Here is an 18190-nt window from a genome sequence, read left to right as displayed (position 1 = left end):
TAGAATTATAACTCAATATTTGAATTAAGAACAAATAAAAGGAGGGACACTCAAGTTCTTGTAAACAGAAGTATTGTCTTTGGTGCCGATGCCCTGGCAGGAAGTAGACAAACATGGGACGTCTTCCCCCCGAGCCTCGAGAGAGAGAGATCTATGCCATATAGGTGGATTTGGTTACAATTAAACAGATACCTGTCTCTCCATCTTTTTACAGTCTGTACTTAGGACTCGGTAGTCACCACATAAATAGGGTATCCAGCCCTCTTTAACGCTAGATGTAGCAGCATTCACCATTATGCTGTTTTACTGTTGCAGTGGTGAAACTTTCTCTCCAGCCTTCCACGGACGCAACCTTTCAAATTCATCTGCCTTACGTTTGAATCAGGTCCTCAGTGAGATGTGACATGTCTGCTGCTTGTATTTATAATTTATTTCCCTGAAAGTTTATCTTGTCTCGTTCTTCACGCGTTTAACTTAATAAAGCATCAACGTCTGGGAAGTGTGCCATGAAGTGCTCACAGGAGTTTCACAAACACGAAAGCAGGCTGGCTTTCTTTTATCCAGTTTGTTTTCTGTTCCATGACTATGCCTATAATGTCTTTGGCTACACAAAGAGAGTTGTCTTATTTGTGCAGCATAGCCACCACAGCGAGGAAGACCATAAGAATGGCTTTTGATGCACAAATACGAACGGGAAAGGCAATAATTACATTTGCTGTCAAATGAGTGTTAAAATAGATTCTTTCTCCGTTTAAAAATCTTATCTTCACAGCCTCTATACTACGAGATACAAAATCAATGTAAATTGAATCCTCCAAATAGGATGAGAAAACAGTCGAAGTTTCAGAGAGCATCAAAAGAGAAGTGGATCACTTGAATGGTCACGGAGTCTATTGTTAGATTTGGAGCTATTATACAGGCCGTCACAATGGATCCTCATGAGCAAAGCAAACCGCCAATTGAAGAACATGAAAAATAAGAAGGAGAATCCTTGCTTCATCTGTCTCACGGCAAAACATGAGGAAGAAAGGGGATTGAAAATGTTCCCATCTTTCTCCATTTAAATAGATGCTGTGCCAAATTGAAGAACTGGCTTAAAATGACAGGGACAGTTCCATTAACTTTAGTTGTAGGTCTGGATCAGGGACCTTTAGTTGCAAAGTAATTTTCCTTTCATAATGAAAGACGCTTTTAAGTTAGTGACTAACGATCTGCTTTAAACGAACAATTCCAGCATCATTACCCCTGGGCCCAATGCTAACATCTTTTAGCAATAAATGGGTTCAAAAAGGTTCATGGCTGTATAACAAGCTGCAACGGCTGGACTGTCAGTCCACATAGAGTGAGTTCTTTTTGCCGCTGACAATTTTATACAGTTATTCAAAATGTCTGATAATATTTTGGGAAGGATCCTACAAGGAGAGTCCTTTTTTTTTTGCTAAAGAGATAAATCCCTTTTTTAAGCAGAAAAAGCCACAGACTCCATTGAAGAAGTGTAGTTTAAAAGTGGAGCCAGAAAATTAAATCAAGAGTTCCTCTTTTGGACCAAAGATACATCCTTGTATCATCCCTCAAAGGCACATTTGCATATTGCTGAGCATCAGCAGTTTTCTCCCTCAAATATTTGTGTTTCTTCCGTTTTCCCTCCCAGCAGTGTTTCATGTCTGTCATTTCTCTGAGTATGTGTCTGTCCTGCAGCAGGAAGAGCCTAACATCCCTCCATCTCCTGCTCATGTCTGCCATCTTCTCATTAATAAGCATCATCCCTCCTCTCAGTATTTAGACATCGGATTCAATTCCAAGATTCATTGAATCACCCTTTTCCCATTGTGGGAACCAATTTGACTTTGCTTCCTGTTTTACCAGGTTTCTGTTTTTTATTTAATTTTTTTAAAACGTTGGTCTCTTGTGCTCCAGGTTGTGGGTGAGCATTCAGCTTCTTCATGCTTTCACCTTTGTCTGTTGGTTTGAAGCTGGTGGTATTCTGTCCAAGTCTTTCATATGGACCACCTCTTCCTGTGATGAATAATTTAGCTTGGACTTGTCTCAGCATCTGCCTGTCTTGTTCTCACTCTTTTTTGTTCCTCCCAGAAATTGTTTGATCCCCCCTCCACCGCCTTGATATTTAAGAGAGACATTAAAGATTAATGTTTTCATCCAATTCTTATTTAGAATTTTCTTCCCCAAATATTAGATATTTCTTTGATGAAAGTTTGGGCTCTATATGTCTCCGGGTTAAGCTGATATTTTTCAATTATAGCTCATGCCTAATTAATGTTAAGAGTTAGAAAAAGTAAGTTAATGCATGGAACATTGCCTCAATAGGTGACACTACTTGCTTATTTAAAGTTGCCTGGGTGCATTCACTTTCAGGAGGTGGAAACTTGGCGGGGCACAGAGGCAAATTGATCCAAGATTTGATTTGAAAGTCGTGTGTCGCTCAAGGGGATCAATTCAGTGTTGGCTTTTGAAGATATAGCAGCACTGTTTAGCATTCAAAGTGTGGCTCCCACTGACAGAACAGAAGAGTGGCGGTAAGATAACAGTTCATTTCACTGCCCCATTGGTAACACAAAAAATGCTGGAAAAAAGCACAGCAAAAAATGCCTGGGGCATCAATACATGCCCCAAACCCTGAACAAAAAGGATACCGTCTGTGCCTAATTGACAATCAATCTGCCAGCACACATAACAAATGTTGAAAATTTAAGATCTACATTTCCTTCATTCCTTACGCCTCTATTTGATTTTATTTGGATGCCTGAAGAACAAAAGTAAAATCAAAATGGACATTTAAACAGCCATGCCCTAAATAATATCCATGCCACTGCTTTGACCTAAACAAGTCATTATCTCGTGCCATAATATACTTTGTCAGCCTCTTAAATAGTAAATAGTAAAAGCTGTAAAAAAAAACAACTACTAAATTGACATTTGCCACATTTGACTCCATGAAGATAAGATATTTAAGAACTGCTAAAGCCGGATCCTTTGTCTCAGCAGTGAATGTGAATTTCAAATGTGAGGCTCAAAACACAACTTTGATTATATGAAATTGGAAACACACACACACAGACACACACACACACATTCTCCATTACCAGCACTAAAAGTATTGTGCCAGGTCTCTATCACGGCTCTCTGGATGTGGTCCAGCTTAGCCGAGTCAAACACCTGGAGAGGAGCGAGGGGCCCCAGAAGCGGGGCTTATGAGCAGCATGTCGCCCCTGGTCTAAAGCTGGGGCGGCATTGATGCTAATTGGTCTGGGGCAGCCCCGCAGCCCTCCACCTGTATAATCTGCTCTAATACCCTGACCACCTGCGGCTGTTTACTTTTCCATTTGCCTGATTTATTCTTCCACGGATTCATTGTGTTCATGAGGTGATGCACTTTGAAGCAAGTGAAGCAAAGTTTCATAATGGATTGATGTCAGGGCCAAAGCGGCTACATTATCTTTATGCTGAGAGTAAATGCCCTTAATATTTGTGTGAGAAACGAGTCACTCTTATCGAAAAACCTTAAAGAGCTAAATATTTACTTGAGGCCATTTTAACTGACAGTACTTAGAAATTTTAATGGATACGGGATGAGGACAATAGGTGAATATATATACATTCAATTTTTTTCCGTTTGGCTGAGAAAATTGACGGTTTTGAACGTAGCTTTCACATCCAAATGTTGTCTTACTGCTCTAGCAGCTACAAGAGCTAGGAGAACGATGTGAGGACGGAAATGAGCCAGATACTCTTTATTACTAAATGGGAAGTTTCCAACTTCGAGGTCCACTGTTATTGTGGTCAGTTCAACAGAGCAGGTAAATGGTAGCGACATGATGTGGCGAGAGCCATGTGTAATCGCATTTGAGCAACACAAAAACCTAATATCGGCCACACACTACTACACACTCCCCACTGAGTTTGTGTCGGTTCACTCTTGTGGCAGTTACTCTGATAAAAATGAGCTCACAGCTGAGTTGAAAGGATTAATCTCTGCAATAAGTCAAGGCGTATCTGTTGACACTAAATCCTGCTGAGTGGCCAAAAAGTTCATAATTGCATCGAGAACACTAAATGGTCTATTCCTAGCATTTCTGCTGTAAAAAAAAAGTCACATAGCTGTTTGCTTTTGACCAGCTGGAACACATGTAGGGCTTATTTTGAGAATTGAACCTGTCCTGAAAGAGTGAATGGAGAGTGGCTGGCGTAGAATTCTAATGCTGTCAAAAAGCTAAATCTTTATGACTCATATTGGTGGCGCAGTGGTAAGCGCTGTTGCCTCACAGCAAGAAGGTTCCGGGTTGATTCCTTTCTGCGCAGCGTTTGCATGACCCCCCCCATGTCCGCGTGGGATCTCTCCGGGTTCTTCATCTTCCTCCCACTCCCCAAAAACATGCAATTTAGGTGAATTGGACACACCAAATTGTCCTGCTAGTTTGTCTTTCATGTGGCCCCGCCGCAATGAGCTGGCGCCACAGCCGGGGTGCGCCCCGCCTCTCGGCCGTAGCCAACTGATATAGGCTTCAGCAGAACCGTGACCCACAAGGTGGATAAGCAGGTGTAGACGAGGCGATTGACATCATCTAATCCACAATAAAATGGATGGATGGCTATTGCTGCTTTCAGACATGATATTCTGCGTTTATCAGCCGATGCCTGAGCTGAGCATTATAGGTTTTGTATAATTTCACTCAAAAAAAGAAGCCCCCACCGCTTCCACACCTACGCAACTCTGTTTTCATCAAGCTTTCAAACCGCTGAAGGACGGACAGTGTGAGAAAAGCCTTGGAGGGAGAATAGCCTACTCTCTGGATGAAATGGGTTTCTCTCATCTTCATCAAAGCAGCAGTGGATGGCTGGAGTTCTGCAACAATTCAAATGGACCTGTTGTACTTAAGAAGCTTGCTAGCAAATGGAAATTCTGTGTATGCGGAAAGGGCTGGCCTTCTATTGCCATTTCGATATCTGCGGCAGTGTGTGAAGTGATTGTCTCATAGGTTGGATGATCAGAATCTACAGACATCAGATGAGCTCGTATAGGAATACAATGACATTTTCTTCGGTAACAAAAAACACAAAAACAAATGCTGGATAAATGCATGACTGTAGAAGAAGAATGACCTCATCTTTGCATAATGCTTTACAGAGAGTTGAGAAAAGTGCTCAGTATGTCACCAGGATGAACGTGGCCTTCTTCAACCTCTATACCCAGCGGTGCTTGAGGAAGGCCAGCAGGATTATCAGAGATGCCAATCACTCCTATCGCAAACTGTTCTGCCTCCTGCCATCCTGCAGATGGCAACGCAGCATCCAGTCCCACTGCCTGGCTGAAGGAAAGCTCCCTCTGATAGGCCAGAGCCAGGCCTCTTGAGCTGTCAGCATCTACTCGGCTACGGTTAAATATTACCGAAATCATACATGGGTGTGACCCAATGCATTTTATACTTTATTTATTTATTAGTATTTCATATAAATTCAGACAATGAATCACTTTGGAGACAATCCAAACCCTTTATTTCCAAACGTATCATTTTTGATACACATGGCCTTTCAGGATTTTGAGACTTCTACTGCAGAATCTTTTAAGATTTATGATTTTTATTTTTTGGACAAATTTGTCACAAGGTTCCATTAAGACCATATTTTCAAAAAATGAGTGTTCTGACGTTGTTGCTTCATGGTGCAGGCTTTAAAGGGTTAAGTGCTTGTAAAGAAGGAAACCTGGAGCCTTCATTCAACAAATGATTAGCTGTGAAAGTGGTCGAGAATGAATGCTGAAATGTCCCTGTGAATGCGCGGATGCGTCTCTGCATGGGGTTCTTATATCTTGTGAAGGAAATCACTCATTTAGAAATGGCAGCTCTCACTGCCTGCACGAGCCTCGCAGGTCCTCTCCATCTCCGAGGCCGCTGTGCTGATGGCGGATGTGCAGGTAGGAGCCCCACTGGGATCACGATGACCGGGATTCAATTATCATTTAATGACATTATAATTACATTTTTGTGTCAAAGTGTTCCAGTAATTGTCCCGGTGGCTTTCAAATATATTATATTATATTGCTGAAAGAGGGTTCGGAGGCGGGAGAGATGAGCTGAATAATCACAATGTGGAAGAAGATCGAGCTGAATGCAGAAACTTATTTACACCCTGTTCTCTTCATTTCCATTAGGATCAATGAGATTTAAAAGAAGTCCCTCAAAAATATAATTGTGGTGATTATCCAAGAACTCTCCGGTTAGCGCTGTCGCCTCACAGCAAGAAGGTACTGGATTGGAATCCAATCTGTTCGGAGTTTGCATGTTCTCCCCGTGTCTGAGTGGGGGTTTTCCGGTTTCCCCCCACCTCCAAAAACATACAATATATGTGAAATGGTTACTCCAAATCGTCCGTAGTGTGTGAGAGTGTGCGTGAGTGGTTGTCTGTCTATATGTGGCCCCGCAATGCGCTGGCGACACATCCGAGGTGTACCCCTCCTCTCACCCATAGCATGCTGAGATGGCAGACTCCGGTAGCCCTCGTGACCCGCAAAGCAGAACAGTGGAAAGGAAATGGATGGATGGATGCATCTCCAACTTGGGTTATGTAACCTAAATTATTCTCCAAAAATCAAGGCCACACATTGAGTGAGATGTTCTAACATTCTGATATAGCTTTTGTCATCAATTATTGTGCTATAACCGAATATGATGATTACATTTATTTATTGGCTCTCTTCGCTGACAAGTGCAGCATGAATGGCTTTTTGTTCTGGTACACATGATCTCCGTTATACATTTTGAGAGGTCTGTATGGATGGAGAGAGCGCTGACCTCTCAACTCGGGTCCTAAATCCTCCGCTGAGATTACTGGCTTTCAATAACAGACCAGCTGAGCCACAGTGGAAGATTGCACATAAATCTCTGCGAGAAAATAATAAAGGGATTGTTCCTTCCATCTCAAAGCTTTTCATCATAGCGCTGAAAAACTCCTACACAATCACACAGCTCCACTGGCACACACACATACTACAGAATCGAGCATCGCAATCGCACATGCACACAGACAAGCATGTAGTCGCATGAAATTGCTGCTCTGAGAAAAGCTGTTTGTTGAGCATTTAATAAGCCAAGAAAAAGAGGAACAACACATCCTTGTTGAGATTAGTTTGCTCAACTTCCTGAAAAGTTGTCATACTGTTCACACAAAAAGGGCTCCATCGGCGTCATGTCCTTGTCGCCGAGTGCTCCGATGAGAAGTGGCTCTGAAGATGAGCTGGTTACCAAAACACATCCTCACAAATGGCTGTAGGATCCTCCAACTGTGGGGACGATGTATGAATAGCCTGAGATCAACGTGCTGCTGAGTAGACAGCCATAACGCAGCTGTGCTGCAGAGCACAGACCGCCACGCATACTTAGACGCAAGCGAAGTCGGTCATTATGTGCCACCTGCAGCCGCATGGATCACACAGCACTGCAGCTGTACCCATCACACACACACTCCCATGTGTGCTGTTCACACGGGGCTGCTCTCTAACACAAACACAGACTTCTATGTAAATTGAGTTTGGCTATAGGCAGATAACCAGCAGCGAAATGTCATTGCTACTTTTTTTTCTTTGTTTGCATCTGATTCACTTTCAAAGCTTGAAAAGATGTAGTACATGTGAAAATTAAAATGTCAACTCGTATCCATATATTATTATTATTATTATTATTATTTTTATTTTGTTTAATGCATTTATTATCTTAACCAGTAAGATGAGCTTTTGTGATTGTCCATGTTTGTCCGCAAGATTTTTGCAAAGTTGAAACTAGTTTTTTATGAAAGTGTTTTCCGGTGTGAATAGTGTGACAAGGAATGCATTTTGAGCATGGACGAGTTTTTCCTTCTTTGACATTGTTTTTTTCGCCCCTCAACATTTAGTCAATATCATAAGAAATAACAGCGGCAGGCCAATTAGGCCCAGATATAAGCCATTTTCAGACAGGCATTGTGCAACAGTGCCAAAATGAATTCCCTTCTCTGTGTGTGACACAGACACACATTATTCCTTCCCAGCATAACCACCATTTCCATGCTTGTTTTTCAAAGAAGACTTCCTGTTGGTAACTCAGTGGTGAGCCTTCCTTAACATATTACTACAACATCACACTCGATGACAAAGAGGGAGGGGCTCTCAGTCGTGTTAATGGTTGTCTCAGCATTAGTATTCTATCGGCGTCAGGCTTGGTCCACTATCGACTCAGTTTTAATCACCATTAATTCCTAAGGTAAATATTTAACCTGCTAAAGGCTTCGCTACATTCAGCTGCTAGTCACTAACTGGTTTTTTTTTCTGCCATCTGCTGCTGTGTACAGAGGCTTTTTACAGTTTTTTGTTTTTTTCTCGGATTGTGTTTGGGTTTGTCACTACGAGCTACAGCTTTCATGTTTTACATCTCTCATTTGAGTCGTTGTTATTTTTAGCCACATATATTTGTGATGCTTTTCAATTTTTGTGATGCTACCCTCCTAATATGCATTGCAGAAAGGGTTTCAAACATACACCATGATATGAATAGACATGCAATCAAATAAAATAATTTCATTACAATATGAATGAATGTATTGATATATTCTGAAACACCTGTGTCGGGACGGATATGTTCTAATCCCACACATGCATTGATAAATATGTTAATATTTACAACATATGAATGTTTCCAACCATCAAAGGTTAGTTCTTTATTTTGTATGCCTGGATCTACTGGGATTATACGGAGTCAGCAGGGAGCGACAGACCTCCTTCCTGTGTGTCTGTCTGCTTGCCTGCTAATCCTCACACTTCCCATCCCTCCTTCCGAGTTAGAGATCAAGCAAATGAAATGAACACCCATCCCCAGTCGGTGGGACTTCGTTGGAAAGCAGGAGGCATTAATGCGACGCCCTTCAGCACTCCTCCCACACTTCAAGGCCGAGGAGAGAAACAGGGGTTAAAATGACAAGGCGGAACTCCCGCGGGCTGCTAGTCAAATGATTTGCAGAGAAAGCACTTCATGCTCGGCGGAACCATAAGGATATATTTCATCACCAAAGAAACACGTCAAAGTGCTTTTTACCCCAAAGAGGCTCCCTGCTGTTTCTTAAATAATAGAAGACTTCCACGAGGCATCCCAATCTGCGTCAAAATGAAACACGAAAGAATACAAAATGCAATTATTGTGAAAGATATAACATGGCAATGGAATTGCACACTTTAGTTCCCTTTTATCTGCAATCCATCTGGAAGAAATGCATCACTCCTGTCTGGGATGTTCACTGCAGCTGTTTATCTCTACCTGGGGTCCCACCCGGCTGCTTACCTGTTTGAAACGTGGAATCACCAGCCTGGGCTTTTTTTTAAAATTTTTACTTACTTAATAACCTTTACCAGGGAAATGGATGAGCCCGCCCCAACAAGTTCCCCTCACAGGTATTTAATAAACAGCAAACAATCAAACAAACTATTAGTGAGAGTCGCATCTGTTTCTTGACGACAAAGCACCATTGATGACTTCATCTACCCCATTTCTAGAATGACTGGTACAACACGGTGCAATATCTTAAAAAAATCAAAATAAGTTATTTTACATTCAAATGAGCGTGAGATGCTGCGGGGCTGTCGGTCATCACATATTGTAAGCAGCAAAAATGAAAGAACAGCCCTGTTAGACACAAACATATAATTATGCATAAGCAAAGCCTTTTGGGAAGTTTGTTCTGCTTTCTATCACTTTTCTGAGTGCCTGTCTGTCTTTTCCTAAAGGATTTATAGACCAAGACAAGGTTTGAATGAAAATAAGAAGAAAATGAAAGAGAGGACGAGAGAGGCAAATCTCATTCCTTCATCTATACCCGATTAATTTGTTCCAAGTTATCCATGAAAGTAATACACTGGTAAGGCCAGGAGAAACATAATCCAATTACTAGTGTTTCCTTGTAGCTCTGGGCGCCTATACACAAGCAGCTTTACCAGAAAACATTTCAGGCCTGTGGGGTCACTGGGGTGAGTCAGGTGTTGGAGGCTATTTGCAACTGCAGGCTTTACCTAGTAGCATACAGCATTTTTATTACCTAATCGAGTGTACAATTCTTGCCTCCGCCGAGGCGGGGCTTATGAAATCACTGGCATTGGTTTGTCTGTCTGTCTGTTAGCAACATAACTCAAAAAGTTACAGATGGATCTTGATGACATTTTCAGGAAATGTTGGGAATGTTACCAGGAACAGGTGATTTGGTGATGATCCAGAAGAGATCCTGGATTCTCGATTACTTTGAAATGTTTGTTAACATTGTATTCAATGGAGCTTCAAAATGTGTTCCTCCATATCTCGGTTGATTATTGACCGATGTTTATGAAATTTAACACAGTCATGTAGGGTGGAGATCTCTATCGCACCACTGAATTTCATCTGGATCGGGTCCGGATTGTGGATTTCTCAAAAAAAAAAATCTAATTCAATTACGAGGGGAATAAGCTGCTTGGCGGAGGTCTACGCCTACCGGGTGCTTTTCTAGTTTTCAAAATGTTTTCATCAGTGATGGGAGATGAGACCTGCAGTGAAAAAGCCATCAGCTATGCCCATCATTAATAAAGAAAACTTTGGGATGTGATCTGTGTCCCAAGAACTACAAGCAAAATTAATAATCAATATCTATTGCCACCATGCACAGGCTTTCTTTGACCTGGGATAAGCGTTTTTCTACAACCCTTACATCTGGATTCCTTTCCTGGATCTTTTAGCACCTGTGTCTCAGAGTCAAAGAAGTCTCATAGTATTTAATAAAACAGAAATACTGGAGATTTGTTAACATCCATTATGTCCAACCTCAAGAGTCAGAACACAGCGTGACCAGACATCTTTTAAAAAGCAGCGTGACCAGACATCTTTTAAAAAGCAGTCATTGTTACGCTTTCTTTTAAACAATCATAAACTGTTTCATTCTTCTCCTTTACTCATTTCAAAGCATCCAGTTTCTCTTCTTCCTGCACTGCGGGTGTCTGCGTTCTCCTGGGTGATGCGGACATTTGTCTACCATCTTTTTCAGGATACCTGAGGAGAAAGAAGACAAGCAGGATTTATTTGTTGCTGGAGTCGAGACGCTTCTCGACTCGGCCGTGTTCTCTGGGATATCAACAAAGCCTTCACGCAGACTTGCTTGGAATTGGATGGGGGGGGGGCTGTCACCGGGAAATAATTGACTGTCAATTAGGAACAGCGACAACAATGTGAGTCAGCGGGAGGGTAGTAAATCACCACCTGTCTGTCAGACGGCCTCTGCTTCATCCGCTCTCGTCTTCATTATCCTCGCTCTCTGCCTCGCTTTTCCTGTTTCAGATGACTTCTTCTGACGTATCCCGGCTTTTAACATTGTCGCTCGCTCGTACTGTCCCCCCCGGTATTTAGCATTTGTGCAACACTGTTTTGTTTCTCCTCGCAACCTTTCCGAGAAGTAGTCTCTCCGTTCGCTGTGTTGACGTGTCCCTGTTGAGAAGGTCTTCTTTGTCGCTCACATTTTGCTTTGGTTCACGGCCGAGCAGTCGCAGTAACATCCCCCCCCAGGTAGCACACACTGTGACACGTGGATGTTGTTAACCCCCTTTTTGTTGGATTGTGACGTCTGAGCGTGCTCGTGGCGCTTAAGTAGAATTTATCCTGGCAAGCGCTATTGAGTCTCTGGCTTTCGCGTTTTGTTGACAAGGACAAACACACTGCTGTGAGGCCGTCAACATGTTAGAGCTCTCCAAATAAACCAGTTTACTTGGTCCAGTAATAAATACATCCTGGATTATGTCTGTCAGACAAGTTTCATTAAAAGTAAGTTTGCTTTTGCACACACATGCTGACAAATTCCTCAATGTTGTGTGCTGTTGGAGTTCTCATTTGTTTAGGATGAAGCTCTGCTGCTAATCAAAGAGGCTCTTGTGCTAAAGTAATTAGTCAGGCTCATAATCTGGCTGCCGACGCCAGCTGGAAAAATTGTGCGTTAAGTGTCGCCTCATGCCAGCAATCGCTTATTACTTGAGCTATAAGATAGAACAACCACATCACTACCCGATTCAAAATTAAATGCCATCTACATTTAAAAAAGCATAACTTAATCATTTGTAAATTAACTGTTTTCCCACAATAGCTTTACATATCTGTCCATCTGTATTTTAGAGCATTCCACAACGTTCCTAAAGTTTCACCGCTGCTCTTCGAATTGCTTGAAAGATGTTGCAGATATTCAATTCAGACTAAGCACATACATTAAAAAAAAGGTATGTGACACTAAAATTAAATTGTATTCATTATTACATATACGTTTTGTATTCAAAATGAATTAGGTTTCTAAAAATTATCTGCCCCTTATTGTATCCTGTTCCAGGCAGAAATATTTTGAGCTGATTCCATCGCAATGTTAAATGCAATGAATGTCATGAAGAACTGAGATCTGGACCCACAATGCAGACAAAAGACGGAATGGCTTGTAGTAAAAAACAAAAGGGTTTATTAATTGAAAGTTGGAGTGGCTGGGTCTTGGGAGGTGTCCAGAGGTTATCCAGGCGAGTCGGCACAACGGAGTGAGGCTGGGTCAGGTGGAGTGGAGTGACGGTATTAAGAATGAGCCGTTCCCTTGCACTGAATCGAACCTTGCTGCAAATGTGAGGTAGAAATGGAGGACAGAGGCGTGACATTTTGATAATGTAGCCTCGTGTTCTGGAGCTCACAATGGGGAAAATGAAAAAGCAGCTACTTGCGGTAGCATTAAGCAGCTAACTCATAAAAAGATTTTTTTTAAATCAGCCGAAAATATATTCAGCTTCCCTTTAGGTACGTGACAATATCAGCCTTTATTTAATTGTAAAGGTAACTGGTTATTCTTTGGATTGTTAATCCGAGTTTTGCAAGACACTGCTCAAAGTATAAATTAGACATTGGCATTGTGATTGCGGTACGCTAGGCCAATGTTTAAATCACACAATGGCGTGGTGTTGTTCTGTAGTCGTGTTGTCATTGCGGCGCTGTAATGCGTTTCATTTGTAAAAAAGGGCTTATGTGGCATCAGTGACAATGTTCCTGAGGCGGCTTCACTGCTTGAAATATTGACAGTGGTGAGTGTCTGATGGGGGATTAGTGCTTTATCAACATTTCATATTGCCAATAGCTACATGCGACTTTAGTCCTCATTCAGTCTGCAGAGAGAAACTAGCGAAACTCCCGGCGATGCTGTTAACTCAGTCAAGCAGAAGCACGCTGAAGACGAGGATGGTCCAGGCGCCTTCCGTCTGAAATGCTGTCATCTTTAAGAAAACGTTAATGTCACAGTTGAAAGACTGGAATTAAAGGATGTGGAAAGATGTATCACTTGAGCATTTTACATGTCATCATTGTTACTTTACTATAGAAATGAGTCAGTCGAGCATGACGCTTGTCTCATTGGCTCACACCGACAGTGGCTTTTAATGACTACATGGCTACTGGTATGTGCAGATAAAGATAATTGACTCATTCTGACCTTGTTGGAGTCACATTCTTGCAGGCTCGGCATTCACAAGTCACTTTAACCCAATAGACATTCAACTGCTCTCGATTAGCATGCTCCAAATTGGCACCATACGAGCATAAAATCAATGGATGTCCATATTTCCCCTGCAGTCATTGCTCGAGGCAAACTGCTGGCTTTGATTTGCAGGAACTCTGCAAAGCCTCTGCTGGTGTGAAAGGTTTAAGAACTTAAACTGCTGTGCTTATTTCTTCTTGATATTTCATCTAATAAAATAGCTATTTAGTTTGTGCTACATTGGGGCTGGTGAATGAGTCAGTCACCAATCCTGGCATTAAAAACATTGATTTTGTGGACAGAAGAAGAAAGCCTAAATTCTAAAGCCATTTTTTTTATCACCATTGTAAGGAAAACAGACAAAAATGGGAGCTTTTGAAAGCAGTTCCTCGGGGCAAACATCTGTCAACAGGCGCCTGCAGCACGACTTTGAGCAAGTCGCTTTGAGCCGTTAATTTTATTACGTTTCATCCACATCCTGCTCCTCTTTGTCCAGGGGAACAGAGCTTTTGAATTTCTCAGATGGTTGGGGCTGTTTGGAAATTTTTAGGCAGTCAACCATGAATGCTCACAAATGCCAATATTGAGGGGAAAATAAATGAGTTTTCAGTTCTCTACAACACACACTGACGGGCTTTTGCCACTGGCAACAGATTTTAATGGCTGTGTGAGTTTCTTTCCCAGCGCTGTGTGGGCACTGCAGTGTCAGAATGGTAATCAGCTATATTTGAGCATACATAACAGACGATGTTTGAGTCTGTACTATTAAAGCCTGCATAGATGTATATTCAGCATTGATTTGAAAGCATTGCGTTTTGAGCTAGCAATCTCTATGATTATTAGTTCAAAGTACTTTGTAAAAAAGTGGTCAGAGGTTTCTTTTTTTAAGGCTCGTAAAGTAGAGTTTAAGCATTAGAATTGTTGAAGAGAATACACAGCCACAGTGGCAGCCGTTCATTATTATTATTATTATTAGCAGATAAGCAAATCTTTACAGGAGGTGTCTGACTGTCTTCCAAGGGCACCGGAAATCCCCCCAAAAATATAAAATACGAAAGCCTTTCCGCCTTGGCCTCCGTTTCCTTCTGATGAACCAACAAGTGCAGAAGCGAGATAAAAGCGGAATACTTTATAATGTGCTTTCATTCCATTTGAAAGGGTTTCCTGAAAACACACCGCCTATACTCTTTGTACGCGCAGTCATGGATGGGAGTTGGTTTTCCTCTGTTTGAGATATTCTCAGTCAGACCTTCATCATTCAACGGCCGGTATGCTGTCTGCATAAGGAAACAGTTTTCAAGGTAAAACACAGAGCACATTTTAATAAAAATGCAAATATACTTATGCTTCTTTGATTCAGAAATTGCCATACGTTTATTCCTTCACTGGAACTATGATAATAATAATTGTATTTGTCTTTGTAAGTTGCATCCCATTAAACAAAATTTTTCAATGGTTCTTTGTTTGTTTTCTATGAAAGGAAAAGAAAAAACTAGCAGAATCACAAGCCAGCCCAAATTTAATAGGTTAATTATGTAAAGATATTTGGGAAGTGATTTGCATTTCATTAGAATTTTAAATCTGAACTAAGACGGAGGATTGACCTCACTGGAGGAGGATACTCACTCACTAATTTTTGATTTTCCACAGCTTCCTCTTTCTTCAGCATGAAATTGTTACAGAGCATGCCTTAAAGGCTCTTTATCTCCTTACACAAAGCTAAAAAAATTAACCTCTGGATTACGAGTACAACCAGTCTTTGTGCAGACTTAAAAAAAAACCAATAAAGTTTCCAGCAAAATGGTTCTGTGACATCTGCAATAAATGTTTTATTCATTCATTGCTATTTCTCCTAGATTCATCGAGTTGCCATCTCTTCCTCTGTAGGATAAGAAACAAAGTGAATGTTTCCTGCAAAAGAAGTTGTTAAAATGAGCAGATTTAATCAGTGAGATTTTTTACAATCACACATAGAAAATGTAACTGAAGCTGTAAAACTCCACTGACTTCTTCTTGTGTCGGCAAGAGGAAGTTTCCAGGATATTAATAGCTACTTGTTTTTTTTTTTTTAGCTTCGAGATAGATTGTCATGACTCTGTCATGCATTATACATTCGTATATATATTTTTGGAACATTTCTTTTTTAAATTAACGTTAAATCTCTCTCGCACCAATCTGACAGAACATCAGAGGGTGAGCAAATGGTTTTCCTGCTGACTGTCTCTTTGCTCAGGCAAACGCATTGAAACACGACAGAATTATTTTGATCTACGGTGCTTATTAATTCAATATGCCTGTGAATATCTGTTGAGCATCTCCTGTTTATCCTGGTGGAAAAAGTGGAGCATGCCTGTTGCATTGTATTCGCCATCCCCTGTGACTGCAAGTAGCCTGTTTTTTTTTCTTTCTGTGCTGTAGTGTATTCAGTGAAAAAGACTTACCTCTGGTAATAAAAGCTCTTCCCCAGCTGGTAGACTTGTAATACCTCAGAATGACAGGAAGAATGAGGCTGTGTGAAGGGATTCTTATATCTATACAAGAGACATTTTGTTATTTCGCTGTCTGTCTGTCGAGGCTATGACTAAAAAAAGAAATTAATAACCGCCTGTCTTTATAAAGGGAGAAAAATAAAAGTTAACATTCAGGATTACAAATGAATGTAATTAATATTTTAAGCAGTTTTACATGACCAATTAACTGCTCATCAGTCTCAGATTTGCCATGATTGAAGGAAGCATGAAAACTGCAACCAAGGCAAAAACCTTTAAATGTTAAGCCAGAATAGATGAATGATTCAAACATAGAGTAGCTGTAGCTGAAAGAAATGCATTAAATATTTAACTAAGTAATATTCGCTATGATACTGTAGTTCAATAGCTATAAAGTTATATGGCTAAAAACTACATTGTAAAGTAGTTGCACTATTCACATCTACAAGAGACTGGAGTTAACATGTGATGATTGTTTCTGAACCCAGAGGTAAAACCTCCTGACACAGTTAACCGAAAGTAGGCTAGCCTGGATGAAACACAAAATGGGTTAGCTAATAATCATAATAATAATCATAATTATTAATGCTAGCTAATATTAAGTAGCAACAATTATAAGAAAAAACAAGTTGAAGCAGTCAGCATGTATTGAAGGAACGGTTAAGTAAAAAAAACGAAGTACAAAGAAAAAGAAAAGTAATTTAAAATTTTAAATCACTGGTTAAAAATGCATAATTTTGTGTAATTGGTTTTATTTTATTTAAAAAAGTGAGCATTTGAAACTATCAGCCTAAAATAAACAGCTGAAAGTGTTTATTCATTTCACAGTCCATTAGACATTAATTTGGTTGAATCAGAGAAGGAGGATTTGAGCTCAGATAGAGCTGCTGTAATATCATCGTCATGCCTACCTGAAAACACTGCTAAAATGTGATCTCTGCTCTGCCTGCGACTGTGAAAACACCTCTGAGTCCCTGTGACCTGCATCGCACCTGAGCTCCGCTCGGTGTTCGTGTCCAATAACCATGGCGATGACAGCACAAAGAAATGCTTTCTGTCCTGAACGCAGCAGCGACAAATTACCACAAGCTGATGCTCCACCTCTCTCTGGCAACACCAGCTACATGACCCCATGACTCAGGCTGTGCTTGCTTTTGCTTTAAGGACAATGTGAATTTCTCAACTGCTTTGCCCATTCCCTGGGTTGTTGAGTTTGTAGGATGCGACTCTGACTAAACCTGATATAAACAACAGCTGAGAAGAATCTTTAGCATTTCAGAAAGGCTATCCTTCCTCTCTGTTTTTATTTGTCATTACATTTTAACATTTCTTTATTTGTAATTTGTACATGTTGCCTTTACACAAAAATAAGGAAAAAAAAAAAGTCCCAGATCATAATAAAAAAAAAAACTCGCTATTTTCTTTAAATCGGCTTGAGAGCGTGACATGTGGGTGGTATCACCCTGGCATAGAGGAATGCATTCAGCAAATGTCTTTGTTGCTTGGATGTGTACATCACCTCATCACGATGAGAAGAAACATATCAACAGCATTGAAATCCACATACTGCTGTAACACATTGCACGATACCAGACTGCTGCAGAAGCCAGAAAAAGACACATCAGTTGAATGGTACGCTACAAAAACACAAAAGCATGTTCATCACTATCATCAAACAAATGCTCTCCAAGGGATGAAAGCAAACACAGAGTCTTTACAGATACAGTGATGACGACGTTGATGATGTACGCTCACATCATCATGTTGTGGAATCAGTAGCTCATTAATTACCTCTGGGACGTGTGTAAAGAAGGGGTCAGAGGTTATAAGGCCAAACAGACACAGCTTAATGACCAGCTATTCAGGGGATCAGGTAATCAATCGGATTAATCTCCCAACAAGCACTTTGAAATGATTGGAAATGTAAATTCTACTTACAAAGGGAGCAAAAAATAAACCTATTTTTTTGAGTGAAGCACAGCGGAAAATACGAGCGACGCTGCTCTTCATTAGCACAAGCGAAGCGACTCGAACGTTTGTTCTAAAAATGTTCGCTGAGCCAAGGATGTCTAAATGGATTGTTTACTTGCAGGGTTGGACACAACAACCAAAAGTGGCTTATTAGTGAAATGAATGTGGTTGCGCTATTTTAGGGC

This window comes from Brachionichthys hirsutus, unplaced genomic scaffold (genome assembly GCF_040956055.1).
Source record: "Brachionichthys hirsutus isolate HB-005 unplaced genomic scaffold, CSIRO-AGI_Bhir_v1 contig_330, whole genome shotgun sequence".
Taxonomy (NCBI): domain Eukaryota; kingdom Metazoa; phylum Chordata; class Actinopteri; order Lophiiformes; family Brachionichthyidae; genus Brachionichthys; species Brachionichthys hirsutus.
The sequence above is the reverse complement of the archived record's forward strand: the minus strand, read 5'-3'. Positions refer to the sequence as shown.